The following is a 17,159-nucleotide window of genomic DNA, read 5'->3' on the forward strand; positions in this document are numbered from 1 at the left end:
TGTATTTAATCCCATTTTATTAACAAATGTCTCTGCTAACTTCGATGATTTAATTCAACCATACTACTAAGTCAAAATGACACATTTGTGTTTAATTTTTGTGATTGATGTATAGTGTTGAACCTTCTTCTCCTGCGTCATATTCTTCATGCGATTTGTTTGAGCTCCACCCTCTACTGTACAGACCTGAATTTACATTTCCTTCAGCCTGAGGCGTATTCATTTCACTTCTGTTGTGAAAAGGGTTTTTTAGGTCCAAAATAATAACTTTTGTACAAATAAGAAAAACAAACAAGAAAAACAAACAAGCTCAAAAGTAACGTAACTGACTCCATATTCTCAAAAATCAAACTCAAAAGTAACGTAACTGACTCCATTTTGTAATCAGAGGTCCTACATCAGATATGGGAGGATTTACTGTCATGGCATCAGAGAGATCAAACAGAATCAGTATCAGCTCAGGTTCTGTTGTGTCTCACTGCCCTCTCTGACCACCTCTACCTATCGGAAACCTCTCAGATCCGACCCTAGAAGATCTCAAAGGTTTCTTGGGACGCTTCAGGCTGGATTGACCCACAAGGACGGTGTGACCCGCAAACGGACGCTTTACCTGCTCACCAGGTGTGTTGCCCTGCCGGAAATCAAGAAAGAAGATGTGTTCACCAGCGAGGAACCTGACATGGGTAAGACAACGGTCAGTGTTTCCCACAGTGTGTAAGATGTGTGTGTGAGCAGTGTAAGAAATCATAAACATCTCTTGGATCTCTGCAGATGAAATCCTGTTCAGATGGACTCCCGAAAAAGCAGTTACTGAGGGAATTCTGGGAAGATTATGCTTTAGTATTAGAGACTCTAGAAGAACCATGGTGGTTGTTTCCTCCATCCTGGCTGCTGTGTGTGTATCAGCGCATGTTTCACTGTAAACAAGGCAGTAATGAAAGAAGGAGTTAATCACCTGTTAGAACTGAAATCACTGCATCGTCCTGCATTTGCTTTGGCATTCTCACAGGCATCCATCCATCCATGTTATGCTTCATAAGATACTGGAACTAAAAACCCAGAAATATGTCACATTATGAAAGTAAAATAATTTGCAGATACACTTATTGATAATGAATGTTCTTCTGGTTGTCAGTTTGTAATCGGTCCTCTCATGGATGTTCTTACAGAGAGCTCTCTCTATCACAGTTAATTATTGTCAGGAGTTCATTTTCATACTAGGTAAGGTTTTATTACATATTACATAATAGTTTGTTTGGTCTCAATCTTAAAATGTTTGTTTCCCAGAACACCACAGCAGAACATCAGAGATCGTCCAGAGCTTGGAGTAAAACTCCAAATGTTTATGGTGAACTTCTTCAACAGTTTCCCAGAGAACAGAAGTAAAGAGAACCAGTTTATGTCTGTGGACATGTTTTGGTCCCTGGGTTTTAGGCTATTCAATAAAACAGTGAACAAGGCTCCGGGATATTGTAGGCTGGTCTGAAATGTGCAGTTTCACAGCAGAATTCATACTGTTGTTTTTGTTGTTGCGATCAGGTTCAGTGTTGCTGCAGCTCATTCAGCGGGTGGGTTCATGGCACTTGTGCGCAGTCCCACTGCTCTTTCTGTCCCAGGCCCTGTCCTTTACTAGGATCTGATGGACTTCATGCATTCAGGTACAAACTACTATCTGCTGGAATCAAATGATCCCTCAGTTGAAGAAATGTAATGAGTGTTAAGTGCAAATTAAAGAAGAGATGCTACTCCTTTATCTATAATAAAGCATATTATTCTATTCTATTCTTCTGATTATTATTATATTCTTCTGAGAGGAGCGTCACAGTGTTTTCTGCTCCATGCTGCTCTCTGCCTGACAGATGTGGTACTGTAGCTACACCTGTAAAGCCTGTCATATGAAATAAGCTGCTCTCTGCCTGACAGATGTGGTACTGTAGCTACCCCTGTAAAGCCTGTCATATGAAATAATAGTAAAAAATCTAAATGTATATATGTGTCCCTGGACCACAGAACCAGTCTTAAGTCGCACGGGTGTATTTTTAACTATAGCCAACAATACATTGTATGGGTCAAATTTATTAGGATATTAATAGGATATTAAGATCATGTTACATGAAGATATTTTGTAATTTTCCTACCGTAAATATATCAAAACTTAATTTTTGATTAGTAATATGCGTTGCTAAGAACTTTTAAATAGTTGTATCTCGGTCAAATATTGTCCTATCCTAACAAACCGTACATAATTGGAAAGCTTATTTATTAGAATTTATTGATGTATAAATCTAAATTTAAAAAAAAAGACCCTTATGACTGGTTCAGTGCTACATGTATTTCTTATATATTAGTTAATGTTAGTCTTTTACATTAGTTAGTGTGTTGGTTAAATTGGTAATGATTGTTACTTTACTCTTTACCAGTTCTGTGTTTTATTTATCCCCTTGTCTTGTGAGTAATTTGTGTTCCTGTGGAGCTTTGTCCTGTCTTGTCTCTTTGTGTTAGAGTTCCTGACCTGTTCCTGTGAGTCCTGCCACTGGTTCTACCTGCCTGGCACATGGTCTGTTTCAGAGTCGGCGGTGAACCAGTATCTGAGTCCTGCTCTATGGTGCCTTGTGTGGTCTTCTCCATCAGCCTGGTCTTGCCGCCCCCCTCTGCTGCTGTAGTATTCTGCCAGTTGATGTCTGACGCTGTTCCAGTGGCCTTCCCTAGCTGTTTCTGTTTACTGTGTTCCTGTTGTGGTATTTATTTTGCTTTTATTTTGATTCTTGTATGTGTCTGTTGTCAAACCCTTGTTACTCACACTGCAATTGGGTCCTCCTTCTAGACCCCTGACATTACGAACTGGCCAAGGTCAGGACCCAGCAGATGAGCTTCACTACTCCATTTTTTTTTTCTTTTATCCAGTGAATTTTTACCCTGATTTTCATTAATAATGTCTTGTCAGTTCCAGATACCCCAGAGTTGACTGAGACTGCTGTAGGCATCCCTGGGCCAGTCAAACCTGTTCCAGGCATCCTTGATTTGACCAAGTTTGTTGCAGCTATCCCTGATCTAGTCAAGTCCATACCAGATACTCCTGAGCTGTAGCCTGAATCAGCAAGTCTGTTCTAATCATTCCTGAGACAATTACAGTTATCCAAGTCTGTTCCAGACTTTCGAGTTGATCCAGACCAATGCGGCCATCCCAATTGCAGTAAAGTCATTCCTGTTGACCCAGATGTGGAGAAGGGGACATGCATATCAACTTATGGGCCTTCCTTCTGAACACTCAACTCATGGGTCCAGGAGGATGCAATTCAAGAACCCTCTAGCCCTGTGAGTCCAGAGGTGTCTAGTTCGGTGGCCTTGTTGTCAGAACCTCAAGTTACAGTCTAGTTTGGTGGCCTTGTTGTCAGAACCTCAAGTTACATGTTGGGTCAGTTGCTTTGATGCAATCTTTTTTTCTGTTTAAAGCGGTATTCTAAAGATGAAGACTCTCCTTGACTATTTTGACTGTTACAGAAGTAGTACCAGAGACAGTTCTAGCCTTTCACATGTCATCAGAAGTCGATCCTGTCAGCCATGCCCGTTGAATTTTCTCCTGTCATGTCCACAGAAGATGTTGTCAAGTCACTCCTGGCATCATGTCCAGTCCATGGAGATGGTTTTTTGCCTGTTATGTCAGATCCACAGAAGTGGTTCCTGCCAGTCAGGTTCATGGAGACTATTCCTGTCTGTCAAGTCATGCCTTCAGAGGTTGTCCCTACCCATTTTGTCTGGGCCATACAAAGTGTTCCTGTCTGTCACGTCAGGCCTACAGAGGTCGTTCCTGCCGGTTGGGTCATGGCCAGAGACGGTGTTTCTGCCTGTCAAGTTATGGCCATATAAAATGTTCCTGTCTGTCCTGTTATGTCCTCTGAGGTCGTCCTTGGCAGTTGGGTCATGGCCATGGAGAGGTGTTCCTGTTTGTCTTGTCAAGCCCTCAGAGGTTGTTCCTGCTAGTCAAGTGGTATCCACTGAGATCATACCAGACCAGCTTTCGGCTGTTTCTGACGAGTCCCTCAGAGGATGTTCCGGCTAGTCATGTTCCACCTGTGGAGGCTGTCCCCGAGTATACTGCTTCCTGTCATGACCTCAGAAGATGTTCCTGTACAGTCTGCTCCAGCCCAGTGATAACTGCTTATGACTCTGACTTCAACCCCACACCCCCTCCTACCGCTGCCTGCATTTTCTACTCTTTCAATTATGATCTGTTTGGTAGAATTGGACACCAGGAGGTGTCCTTTGGGAGGGGTGTAGTGTCAGGGTTTTGCCTGAAACATTTTTTTTCTCCCCGTGTCAGCACATGGCCTAGTGGATTGTTTTCTCAGCAATGTGCTTTAGCCCCTCTTTTTTTTTTACCACACCTTCTTGTTAGCCTTGTTGGTCTAATTGTGCTCACCTGTTTCTTGTGTGTTCCTCCCCTATTTATAGTGCCCCTTGCCCTATTGTCTTTACCAGTTCGTGGTCATTCTCACCCCTTCTGTCACTGTCTTTGTCTCTGTCTGTGGATGTGGCTGAGTATGTGTCCGTGTCTCCCTGCCTGGCTGGTCTTGGGCCCTTGTTTTATCTAGTCCTTTGTAGTTCCATGTTCTTGACTTGCTCCTTGTTTTACCCCCTCTGTCTGTTCTTGTTTTTTTTTTGCTTTAGTTTTTAATATTTATTTTGTTCTATCCTGATCTTTGATCTATTTTAGTTTGACTATTCTTTAAGGTATGTGTTATGGTCTAAATTTTTTCTATTTGTTACTTTTACTCTCAAACCAGTATCTTTGTTTTTTTTAGAATCCCCTTGTTTGTGAGTAATTTGTGTTCCTATGGAGCCTTGTCCTGTCTTGTCTCTTTGTGTTAGAGTTCCTGACCTGAACTTCCTGTGAGTGAGGCCACTGGTTCTACCTGCCTGGCTCTTGGTCTGTTTTAGAGTCGGCAGTCAACCAGTATCTGAGTCCATCTCAATGGTGCCTTGTGTGGTTTTCTCCATCAGCCTGGGTCTTTGCCGCCCCCCTCTGCTGCTTTGTAGTATTGGTTGCCAGTCTTGATGTCTTAAAATCTGTTCCATTGGCCTTCCCTAGCTGTTTCCGTTTACTGTGTTCCTGTTGTGGTATCACTTGTGCTCTTCACTACCCTCTTGTATCAGTCTGTTGTCAAACCCTTTTTACTCACACTGCAATTGGGTCCTCCTTCTAGATCCCTGACATTATGTGGAATTAAAGATTTTATTGTTCATATTCTGTTTATTACGCTTGTGTTATTATATATGGTCACAATGGTTAATTTAATGATCAGACAGAATGGATTTCTAACTGATTTTCTTGTTTTTGGCAGTCAGCGCTGTCTCTAGATGAGAGATTTGGATTTCATGTACGTTTTCTAGCTGATGTGTCCGCATATCAGGGCACAGAACTATAGAAAGAGGTAAACTGAATGTGGACTGTTTAATGACCAGCGAGTAGTTATACTGAAAATCTATTAACTAAATCCGAATTCTTTAGTTAAATCCTACTCTTTCTCTAGTTATGTGATGTGGAGAGGATCTGATCTGTATCTCGTTGTGGTACGGTACGGTTTTTTTTTTTTATCTAGTTGTAATTAAGCTATTTTATTTTTAAATGGTAAATTTACTAAATGTGTTATTTTTTTTGTGGACATTGTGTGATGTGAACTTGTTTAGTTGTTGGGTCTATTTTCTCCACCAGGTGGTGCAGAGTGAATCTCTGTGCACTGAGGGCATATGTGCATCATGGAAGGTGGTTCAGTCTCTGAGCACACTGCATGGATTTGTGTGCTCCGCTTTTCACCAGGGCCTTCTGCAGCTCATGGAGGAACAAAACCCAAGAATCACAGCCTGCATACAACAGGTCAGGGAAAAGCCTGAAAGACCACTTGCCCATTTGTGATCAAAAAACGCATAGCTTGGTGTATATATTAAAAGCTTTCTGGTTTTGGCCAGATTGTGAGTGAGATCATGGAATTGGCTCAAGTCTGAACCGGAGTGTTTAATGTTCTGATCCAGCATTGCTGCGATGCTTGGCTTCCCTCTGGGGCAGCTGAGGGTGTCCAGTCAGACGCTGTTAAGTACAGCTCTCTTACACCTCGACATCCTGACTGAGGCCTCTGTGCACGACCCAGTGTTCAGAAGAGACCAAAGGTGAGTGTGCACATAATAAAACAGATGTTAAAGTATTTTTGTATTCAAACTAGTAAAATGCGTTTATTTAGGTACTTCATATTTTTGTTCATAATAATAATAATAATAATCTATTTAAATATAAATGGGTCAATATCACCATGGAGTGCCTTTTAACCGTCACAATACTCAAATGTTGGATTTATTTTCCCATACAGTGGTGTGAAAAATTGTTGGCCCCCTTCCTGATTTTTTTTTTTTGTTTGTCACACTTTAAGGTTTCAGATCATCAAAAAATTTAAATATTAGTAAAAGAGAATGCAAGTGAACACAACATGCAGTTTTTAAATGAATGTTTTTAATAAGGGAAAAAAATCCAAAACTACATGGCCCTGTGTGGAAAAAGTGTTTGCCCCCTAAACCTAATAACTGGTTGGGCCACCCTTAGCAGCAACAACTGCAAGCAAGCGTTTGCGATAACTTGCAATGAGTCTGTTACAGTGCTGTGGAGGAATTTTGGTCCACTCATCTATGCAGAATTGTAATTCAGCCGCATTGGAGGGGTTTTGAGCATGAACTGCCTTTTTAAGGTCATGCCACAGCATCTCAATAGGATTCAGGTCAGGACTTTGACTAGGCCACTTTCAAAGTCTTCATTGTTTTTCTTCAGCCATTCAGAGGTGGACTTGCTGGTGTGTTTTGGATCATTGTCCTGCTGCAGAACCCAAGTTTGCTTCAGCTTGAGGTCACAGATGGCTGGACACAGATTTTTTTGGGCCGGCAGAATTCTCCATTTTCACAGCAGGATTTTTTGGTGAAGCAGCAAAACAGCCCCCAGCATCACTCACCACCAGGATTTTACTTCATGATGTTCTTTTTCCATTTATCACACAGCAATTTTTCTTCCTTTTGGTCACTTTGCAGCAAGCCTTATTTAAGAGACCATCGATTCGAACACCACCACCATGGGTGTTGTGAGCACCTTGTGATTATCAGTTTAACACTAACATTCACACAGGGCAATGTAGTTTTGATCTTTAAACATACTTGTGTTATCTTTGACTAAAAATCTGAAACTTCAGAAACAAATATAAAATTAAATAAAAAATGAGGTATCAGGAAGAGGGCCAATGCTTTTTCACACCACTGTAAATAGTAGAGACTCAAGTACTATAGAAACATATAAGCTGAGCTCCCACACTTTTTTGTTTTTTTAATTATTTTTTTTTAGATAATTATGGGCCATTATTAAACGCATAAACCATAAGATATGTCCACCCTGTCATGGATAGATAGATAGATAGATAGATAGATAGATAGATAGATAGATTTCCCTTTCCTAAACTGAGTTATTAAAAACAAAATAAGAAATAATATTATTACATCCTCAATTACATTGATATAAACCCTCAATTACAAAAAAATTACATTGATATAAATCTGTTGTCCTGATGACAAAACTTAGCCTAATATAACACACCCTTTCATATTCATTTTTAGTTATGAAGTAACCATGGACAAAACTTAGCCTAATATAACACACCCTTCCATAGCTACAGTTATTTATTTATTTATATATATAGATGTTAAGAATTTTTAAGGAAAAAGATACTAGATGATGATGATGATGATTTTCTCTCTTTTGCTTTCAGGCTTGTTCAAGAGGTTCAAAGCTATGTTGAGCAACTTGGTGATAGTTGTGCAGCAAACACAGCTATCAACAGGTAAACCACAACACTAACCGTTTGTAATGAGTCTAATAGAATGGAAACTTGCAAAAAAAAAAAAAACAAACAAAAAAAAACCTTCTTGAAAAAATATTGTAGCTGAGGAAACCAACAGGTATATGACTATACAGCTGAAGCTGACATTTGCTATGTTTCCATCCAATTACGAATTAAACTTATGCGGACAAAATCGTCACTTCCTGATTAACTTGCGCTAAATATCATGAAGAAAACTAAATTTGCAGCAGCAGGAAAAGGCATATAATAATTTGTGTGCACAATAAATTACGAGCTTCAGAGTGCGCAGACAAAACGCGCAAGTTAATTATAAAGCACTATGACGAGACTTTGCTCAAGCATTTTAAAATGACAAAACTAGCATTTCAGATGCTGTGCAATGAGATCAGTCAGTCCAATTTTATGCTGTCCCATCGCAGTCACATGTCTGTTTTTTGATGCGCATTTATGGAGTTTTTTCGGTGTTTCCATAGTTTATGCGCATGTTTTCTAATGGATAAGAAATGTATCCTAAGTTGAGCGCATATGTTTTTGTTTTATGCACATTTTTAGAATTTATGTGCATCTTGGTGTTTCCTTCCAGCCTTTTTTTTTATGCAATATCCCAAAATGTGTATAAAATAGGTGGATGGAAACATGGCTATTGACTAAGCATTGCGGACTTTTGCAAATTGACTACTTTTGTGCTACCAAACTACATGAATCAGAATATGTTTTCCTTAGCATGTTCAAATATACTGTATGTTATTCTGAATCTTGTTTCTAGTGATAACGGGGATGATCAGTTTCCATGAGTGTTTCTGGCTTTCCTCTGCCGCTTGAATCCATCTAATCAGCTACACCAGCATCTGATAGAAGAGCTCGTGAAACGATTACGGAAGAAGGTTTGTGTTTAATTCTTAAACACAGCTCTTACTGGAAATTGGGTGTTCAATTCTTAACGAAAGCACTTCCTGAAAACAATGAGCCTGTTTGAAATCGATTTTGTTTTGAATGTCCCATCTCATGGTTTTTGCATGTGTTTTTGATTAAAGTTCCCTCCTTCGTCTCTCTTCCTTTCCCTTAGGATGCCGAGATTTCGAAATCCAAAGTGCGTTACTATAGCAACTCCATCCAGCACAGAGTGAAGAACAGCGTGTGGCTGACGCTGCTGCTGCATAAACTCAGACTGGTTAGATCTCTACACCAACACACGCATGCATATTAATCCACTTTGTACTAGAGATGCTCTGATTTCAGGATTTTTGGTCAGTTCAAATTCTGATATTGTCATATGACTGTGTTGCTTCTGAATTATGCTTTTAAATAAACATTATGTGATTACACCCTACAAAGAGGTAGTTATATTAACTTGTTTCTACTGAATGGCACTGATTTGAATCTGTTGGATGTGTAACAGGCCTACGTTGTAAAAAGTGCAATGATGGAAATTAATAATTATTATGAATAAATAATAATTATTAAATAAATATTGATCTAATATGACTATTTTATAGAGGTAGTTATGATTTTAATCTGTGTAACAGGCCAAGTTTGTTATGTGTTAAAGGTAATATTGTTTGTTAATAACAATAATAATAATTATTAATAAATAATAATTAAATAAACCTTAATCTAATATGACTCATTTAAAGAGGTAGTTATATTAACTCGTTTCGATTTGAATCTGTTGGATGTGTAACAGGCCTACATTGTGAGACATGCAATAAAAAGACAAATAATTAATATTATTAATAAATAATTAATAATAATTAAATAGATATGTAATATGTTATATGTTATTTTTATAGTGGCTGTTATATTTGTGCTGCTAAAATGTTTTATTTTTTTATTTTTATTGATTATTGATGTTGTATGTTATATTTTTGCTTTTATAGTGTTTTTAATATTTTATTTTAATTGATAATTGATTCAGAAAAAGTATTAATTTGGTACACCAAAGCTCCATTTTATAAAAAAAAAAGATTTTATTGTTTGTTAAAATGTCATTGTTGGTAAAATGTAATAAGTTGCATTTATTGAATTTAACTAATTATTTATTTAATTCATTGAAATAGAATAAATAATTCGAATTTATTTAAATAGAAACGATAATTATTGTTTTTTAAAATGTCATTTATGTTTAATTTTTTTTGTGTTTTTATGTCTATTTTGATATTATCTGTCACAGGAGTTTGTGTCAGAGTGTGTGTTGAGACACGTGTGTGAGGCTGGGTTCTGCAGCAACCAAGCATCTGTCAAGTATCTGATAGAGTGGACCCTGGTCCTGGTCCTCCACCAGAAACTGTCTTGCATCCAGAACCTGTGGAACTGCTTCAGCCTGGTGAGTCTGAACTCATCAGCACACAAACCGTAACCTACAAACAGATGCTGCATATATGGAACAAAACCGGTCCTGAATGTATCCTATTAATCAAACAGGGTATAAAAAAAAAACTTGTTTAAACTAGGGCAGGAGAAAGTATTTTAACATCTGAAACATCAGTTTTAATTATGTAGACATGGCTGACATTTTCTTGTTAGCCATATGGTTCTTTGTTTTGCAGGATCATGAGAAGACAAAAAACAAGCATTTGCTCTTTTCTCTCTGTCCTTGTGCACCTGAATATACTCCTCCCAAAACTGCAAGATAGGGCAGTAATATTTATTTCTGTGAGAACAATATGAACATTTTATGCATTATCTGTATTGCTGGTGTTTTTCTCAGGAGGAGCAGTGGCACAGAGCGGTGGAGGTGAGCCTGCAGCAGTGTTTCAGTTATAATATCAGCATCCGTTTGTATACCCTGCTCGACCTTAAGAGGGTTTGGGAGCTGGAGGACGCCCGTTCTCTACCAGAGGAAAACCTGGGTGGACTGACCCCCCCCACACACACACACATACACACAGAAATGCAATGAAAAATTGGTCTAGAATTCAGGACCATTTCTTCTTTAGTGCTTTCAACTGAATCAGGGACTACAGTGTTGAGGTGAGAACTTTCTCTCACTCTCTCTCTCTCTCTCTCTCTCTCTCTCTCTCTCTCTTTTTTCTCTATCTCCAGTGTGTAATCTGATCCAATCTGTGCTGTTAAATTCACATTCTCTGCTTCTCCAGATCTTTCCTCGTCTCTTGGAGCTGGCAGAAGATGGCTTCCACTGTGGAAATTTGAGAGTTTTGTTGACTTCCCGATGGGTGCCACCTTGCTCTTGAAGAACCCTGTGACGGATCTCTGTGAACTCCAGCCTGGTGACTGGATCCAGCAGGACAAAGGTTATTACCACATGAGGGCAGCAGAGCTCTGGAACCACACCACAGTGAGAAACTAAACGTCTAGAGTTGTTCTCCTTGTTTCAATAAACATTAGTGAGATGGGGCTGAACAAGACCGTCTTCTCTGTCTTGTCAGCTCTCATGTTCAGTTTATTAAGAGTACAATATTTGAAATGTTAAGCAAACACAAGTTTTATGTCTGACAGGTGACTTGGAGCAGGAAGAGCGCTGGGCAGAAGTTTAGAAGAAAATCACCCCGTGGAAGCTGAGAGTCCAGGAGCAGGAGCCATGAGCTCTTGGCCCAGCAGAGAGCAGCACGCCTGGGCAAACTCACCAGCAACCTACCGGTGGTGCTTTATGATCGTTAAACCATAATCAAATTATAAACAAAGAGGCAATTGTTGGCTTTCATTGAATGCCACAAAAAAATTAAAAATAACATTCAAAATGCACATGTTTTATTATTTTTGGAAGTAATATTAACAAAGTAGCAGCAGTAGTAGTATTGTTACTGTTATTATACCTTTCAATAAAAATGAGTGGCAGTTTTATTAGTCACTTTAATTGTGTGTGCCGGACATGCCTATAAATGCACTTCTGTTCAGTTGCATTGTGCTCCATCTACTGATTTTTAACACAAGGACACATCATGTGATGGCCTTCATTCTCCTTTCTGTGCTGGATTTTTAAAGTGCCTCACTCTGTTTACATTAAATTTGGTCTTATTTTATTCTGAATGTCATCATAGCTGCTGCAACAGACATTCAACTCAATCATCATCTCTTCTGAGTCACAAAACAAATCAGTTTTAACACAAGCTCATTATAAAAGGCTCATTCATCTCATTCATTCAAACATTGCACAAGCCGGTTATTGTTGGTTTGATATTATACATTTCATTCATTTTATTCTCTTTTACATTGTTCATTCCATTAATTGTTTTGTTGATATTAGTTTGGTTTTAATTTAATGATAGAAGAAACCACTTTTTTGTTTTAGTTTTTTAAAAGTCTTTTATGCTCACCAAGGCTATATATATATTTGATCAAACAGTAAAAACTGTATTATTGTGAAATATTATTGCAATTTAAAATAACTGTTTTCTATTTTAATATATTTTATAATGTAATTTATTCCTGTGACTGAAAAGCAGAATTTTCAGTAGCCTTTACTTCAGTCTTCAATGTTACATGATCCTTCAGAAATCATTCTAATATGCTGATTTGCTGCTCATGAAACATTTCTTCTTATTAAAGTTGAAAACCTTTGTGCTGCTTAAAATTTTTGTGGAAACCATGATTCTTTGCTGAATGGAAAGTTGAAAAGAACAGCATTTATTTGAAATGGAAATCTTTTGTAACATTATAAATGTCTTGGCTGTCACTTTTTATCAATTTAAGGCATCCATTTTTTTAATGAATTTAATATATGTTACTGTTAACTACAAGTGTTTGTGTGTCTGTTCCAGGTCTCTGCAAAACTTGTGAGATCTTTGGGGCCAAAGCTCTGGTTTTGGACAGTCTGCGACATGTTAATGACAAACAGTTCCAGGCCCTTAGTGTGTCTTCAGAGTTGTGGCTGCTGATGCTGGAGGTGTGTGTGTGTGTGTTTTGTATTTGTACGGTCAGTCCTATTCCGTTTATTTTGACCTAACGAATATATCTGTTGCTTAATATCAGATCTGACACCAATCAGTATTGCAAAAATAGTGACTTCCTTCACACAAATTTCAGTGCTATACATTACTTGGCAACTCTGCCCACAAACTGACACCATAAATTCATGTTGCTTAAACAAACAGATTGCAATTCCATTTGGTGCCACTAGTAGTGCAGAAATTACACACTCCATCTTTAAAGACATACTCATATTTTCATATTTCCTGAGTGTGGGCTGAAACAAGCCTAGAGATGTTATTCGTCGCAATCGTGCATTACATCAGCCAAATACACACTACACAGAACCGTCAAAAGCTCTAGCCCGGTTTTGTGGAGCGAGATGTAGAATATGAGCAGTACATTGATTGAATCTGTCAAGATTAATGAAGCCGATCAGAAATTTCACGTTATATGCCTTCATTTTCCATGTGAAGCCAGCTGAGTTGTCAGATTTCCTGCAGCTGAAGAAGAGAGAGGGATACTGGGTAATAGGCATGGAGCAAACATCCAACAGCCAGAGTTTACAAGATTACACGTTTCCTGATAGAAGCCTCCTACTACCACTAGAGTAAACCAACACCTCCAGCGTACTGAACAGATTTTGTCTATATACACGAAAGTATATGCATTTCAATCATATTAGATAATGTGCACTGTTAAAAATCAGTCGCTGCCTTAAATTTGAAGTATAATTAAATTTGGCTGTACAATTGATGAATTGTTTTTGTTTTTAAATAATAATTTAAAATGAGTTTTTACTGATATTTTTAAATAGTGTAACTATAGTAATGCTTGACAAATTTTTGGCTTGATGCTTTATGTAATGCAAAGATATTTATACATTAAAGATCATTGACTGAGATGATGAAAAAGAAAACTTGATTTTAAACAACAGATTTTTAGAAATATCATATTTGGTTTTTATATATATATATATATATATATATATATTTTAAATCACTGACCTTTAATTGTTCAAATACTTTTTGATGCCATTTTATATAAATGCAGTAGCGTTCATTTTATCAGTTATTTTCAATTTTAGTCTTAGTCTTAGTCCCGCATCGAATGTCCTTGTTAGTTTTTATCATATTTAGCCAACCTTATCCTATTTAGTTTTAGTCAAGCTTTAGTCGACTAAAAGTCTTAACATTTTAGTCAAAGATAATCTAATGTATTTTAGTCTAGTTTTAGTCAATGGAAACTTGACATTTTAGCAATAAGATTATTATTAATTAACCGTAGACCCACAGCAGTATTTTTTAACAGCCATTTGTAATTTAGTCTTAGTCTTACTCAAATGTACTTGTATTTTAGTTAACATATTTAGTCAGCTTTGTCTTGTTTTTGTTTAGTCAAGGTTAAGTCAACAAAATGTATGAGCATTTTAGTCAGATTTTAGTCAATGAAATCTTAGTCACATTTTTGTCATGCTGTATAATGATTAAACTGATAAAAAAAAAATATTATTTTTGCTTAAAATTATATTTGTAATGTTTGTTGTCATTTGAGAAATGTACTTTTGCATTCCAGGTATTGCACTTTCACCAGTAAGCGCATGTCAATAGAATGTGGACTCATAGGCCTACAGTACATGGTTTATTTTACCTCATCCAGTGTTCTGATTTAATTATAGGCTTTTTATTATATAAACTAATACCAAAGACTTTTGCACTCACTCTGTATACATTCTGAAAACTGGTAAAAACAAACAGAAAATATTATAATTGTGAAATTCCTAGTAATTCCGAATTGCAGTAGCCTATTTCTCTATTAAGACAACAGCAGTTGAGTAAATACATTCATTCAGCCACCACAATCCCAAACAATATAGTCGAGATCTCATGACAGAACACAGATCAGCTGAGTGACACTTTCATTTAGAATTTAGATCGCTAAACTCCAGCTTGTTTTGTTGCTGTTTTCAGATCATCGTCGCGGCGCTTCCTCAATGAGGAGCGAGCGCGTGCGCATGGTTGCCAGATTGTTTAAAATAAGCAAAACACCGGGCAGAAAATGACTCCTTGTTACAGCAAAGCTCTGATTCAGGGATTTGAACTATTGATATCTGCCAATCACACACATAAAAGCCCGCATAGAGGAATGTACAGCAGTCCGCAATAACATTTAGTCTCCTTTTGACTAAAATAAAAAGAGGTTTTTGAACATTTTTCGTCATAGTTTCCGTTAACGAAATTAACACTAGAATACAGCACACAAACAAGTGGTCTTTGATTTGATGACTTGTTTTGAAGGGCAGAATAGTCTTTGTGAAGGGATGTGAAAATAGAAGCTTCTCAGTGTAGGCTGACAGTGCAGTTTAACGATGTGAGGTTAATTGATGTGTCTCTTCCCATGAGACTTCCTCACCTCAGAATACTGCTGGAGATAGAGACGTGCATGTCCTGACATGCCGAGCGCTCATCATTAAAACCACCTAACATAAATGCACAATTTACACCTACAACAGGCATCAAGCATCATTCAGTCTGAGAGCAATGCTGTAGAAGCTTCAATGTTATTTTATTTGATTTTAGTGTAGTTTTGCACAATATAACAAGCATCAACCATTAGTCAGTCTAAGATCAGTGATGCTTTGGCAGTGATTGTTACAAGCGAGCAATAAAGGAGCAGAATCTCACATTTTACAGTAGCTGTTAATGCAGTGAATACTTGAATATTTAATGTCAAGCTTCTTTGAAATGGTTTCTTTTTTATAAAGTTATAAAAAATATATTTTATATTTCTCAAGGAGAGCTGTTTTGTTGACCATATGTTGTGTTCATGATCAACTTGTCATACAGTTTGTTATGAAACAGCACTGATTCAGTATATTAATCACAATTATTGTGTATGTGTGTGTGGTTTTCATCATTGCTCTTGCTGAGTCATTTGTCTTTGAGGCAGTAAAGCCACCTGATGTTTTGTACGCAGCAGGTGTGTGAATCACTGTATTATTATGCCTGATTATCCCACTGATTCAAAGCTATTGAGCAGCAGTTTAAACCAGACTTATTATTTAAAAGCTTTGTTTATTAGTTCAGTCTGCACCCGTGCACCGAGCGGCAGGCGTTAACAGCACTACTGACTTTCACATTTTCTGCATTTTTACAGAATATATTTAATACACTGTACTAACCAATACTATTTTTTTTTTTTACTTTAATTTATTTTGTTTTTAATTTGAACTTTTAAGTCAGCTATATAGTAGTGTATGTATAACAGGTCACAAAATAAACTTTTTTTAGTAGATATATTAGTATATATTAGATATATATGTTTCTTCCAGGATGAGAGTGCGAGTCAGACTTATTATTTAAAAGTTTGTAACATTTTCTGCTTTTTTTTTTTACATAATCCATTTTAAAGCCCATTAATATATATATATATATATATATATATATATATATATATATATATATTTTTTTTTTTTTTTATAATAATATTATATAAATAACAAATTATATAATATTATAATTATTTTAATAATATTTTAGTTTTTAAGCTTTTTTTGGTCATCCATATGCTAGTGTAAATATGCTAAAAGTAAACAAATTAAGCTTATATATACACATTAAAATATACAGTCCCTTTCTTTCAGGAAATTTAATTTTATTTTTATTTTATGCTAGCGTAATTCTAAAAGTTGACGATTTTTTTTGTAGATATACATTTTAAAATGTACAATCTTTCTCTTCCAGGAAAATGAACCAAAAATACTGCTGACTCATCTTGTCCACAGAGTTGTATTCAAAGTTTTCATGGTTTATGTGTTCCATATTTCTGTTGAAACAAGTACTGGCCTTTAAACATGGTCAAATGTTACTGCTGTATTCTTTTTGGTAGTAGAATAATCAGATTAGCCAGATTGTTAGCCTAGTGCGTGACTCTGGTGCTTGTGTTTGTTTGTCTCGGAACAGTAATGAAAGAGAAGGCATTCCTGCAAACCTGCCGCAGCTGGTGGACGTGTGTGTGGAGATTCTTCAGCACGGTGTCACCCGCTCCCTCAATGTGCACGTCAGCGCCGCCCTGCTGGTGTGGGAATATACACTAGGACAGAACACTGGGTCATAAAACTGCAGAACAGTTTTCTGTGTTTTAGCAGAAAATATCCGTCAGTATTTGGGAGATTGCATTGCACACCACTTTTTCTAAGGAAAAGGTGTGTTTATGCAAATCAAGTAAGTCATAAGAGGCATTTTGCTTGACAAGACTTCCCAAATCTGATTAGAAAGTTGGAAAACCGCAGCATTCGTGTTTAAATATGACATCTATACACATATGTTCTTCCTTTTTCTCTTCTCTTTACTCTCTATTACATTTAAAAGTGATGTTTGATGAATTTGTATATTATCTTATATT

At 37.0% G+C, this 17,159-nt stretch overlaps 1 pseudogene; it reads left to right on the top strand.

The window, feature by feature from the left end:
- The first annotated feature begins 3,561 nt into the window (after nucleotides 1-3,561).
- On the top strand, nucleotides 3,562-17,070 carry LOC122139333 (annotated as a pseudogene).
- Nucleotides 17,071-17,159: the final 89 nt, after the last annotated feature.

The sequence above is a fragment of the Cyprinus carpio genome, chromosome B13, assembly GCF_018340385.1.
Source record: "Cyprinus carpio isolate SPL01 chromosome B13, ASM1834038v1, whole genome shotgun sequence".
NCBI lineage: Eukaryota > Metazoa > Chordata > Actinopteri > Cypriniformes > Cyprinidae > Cyprinus > Cyprinus carpio.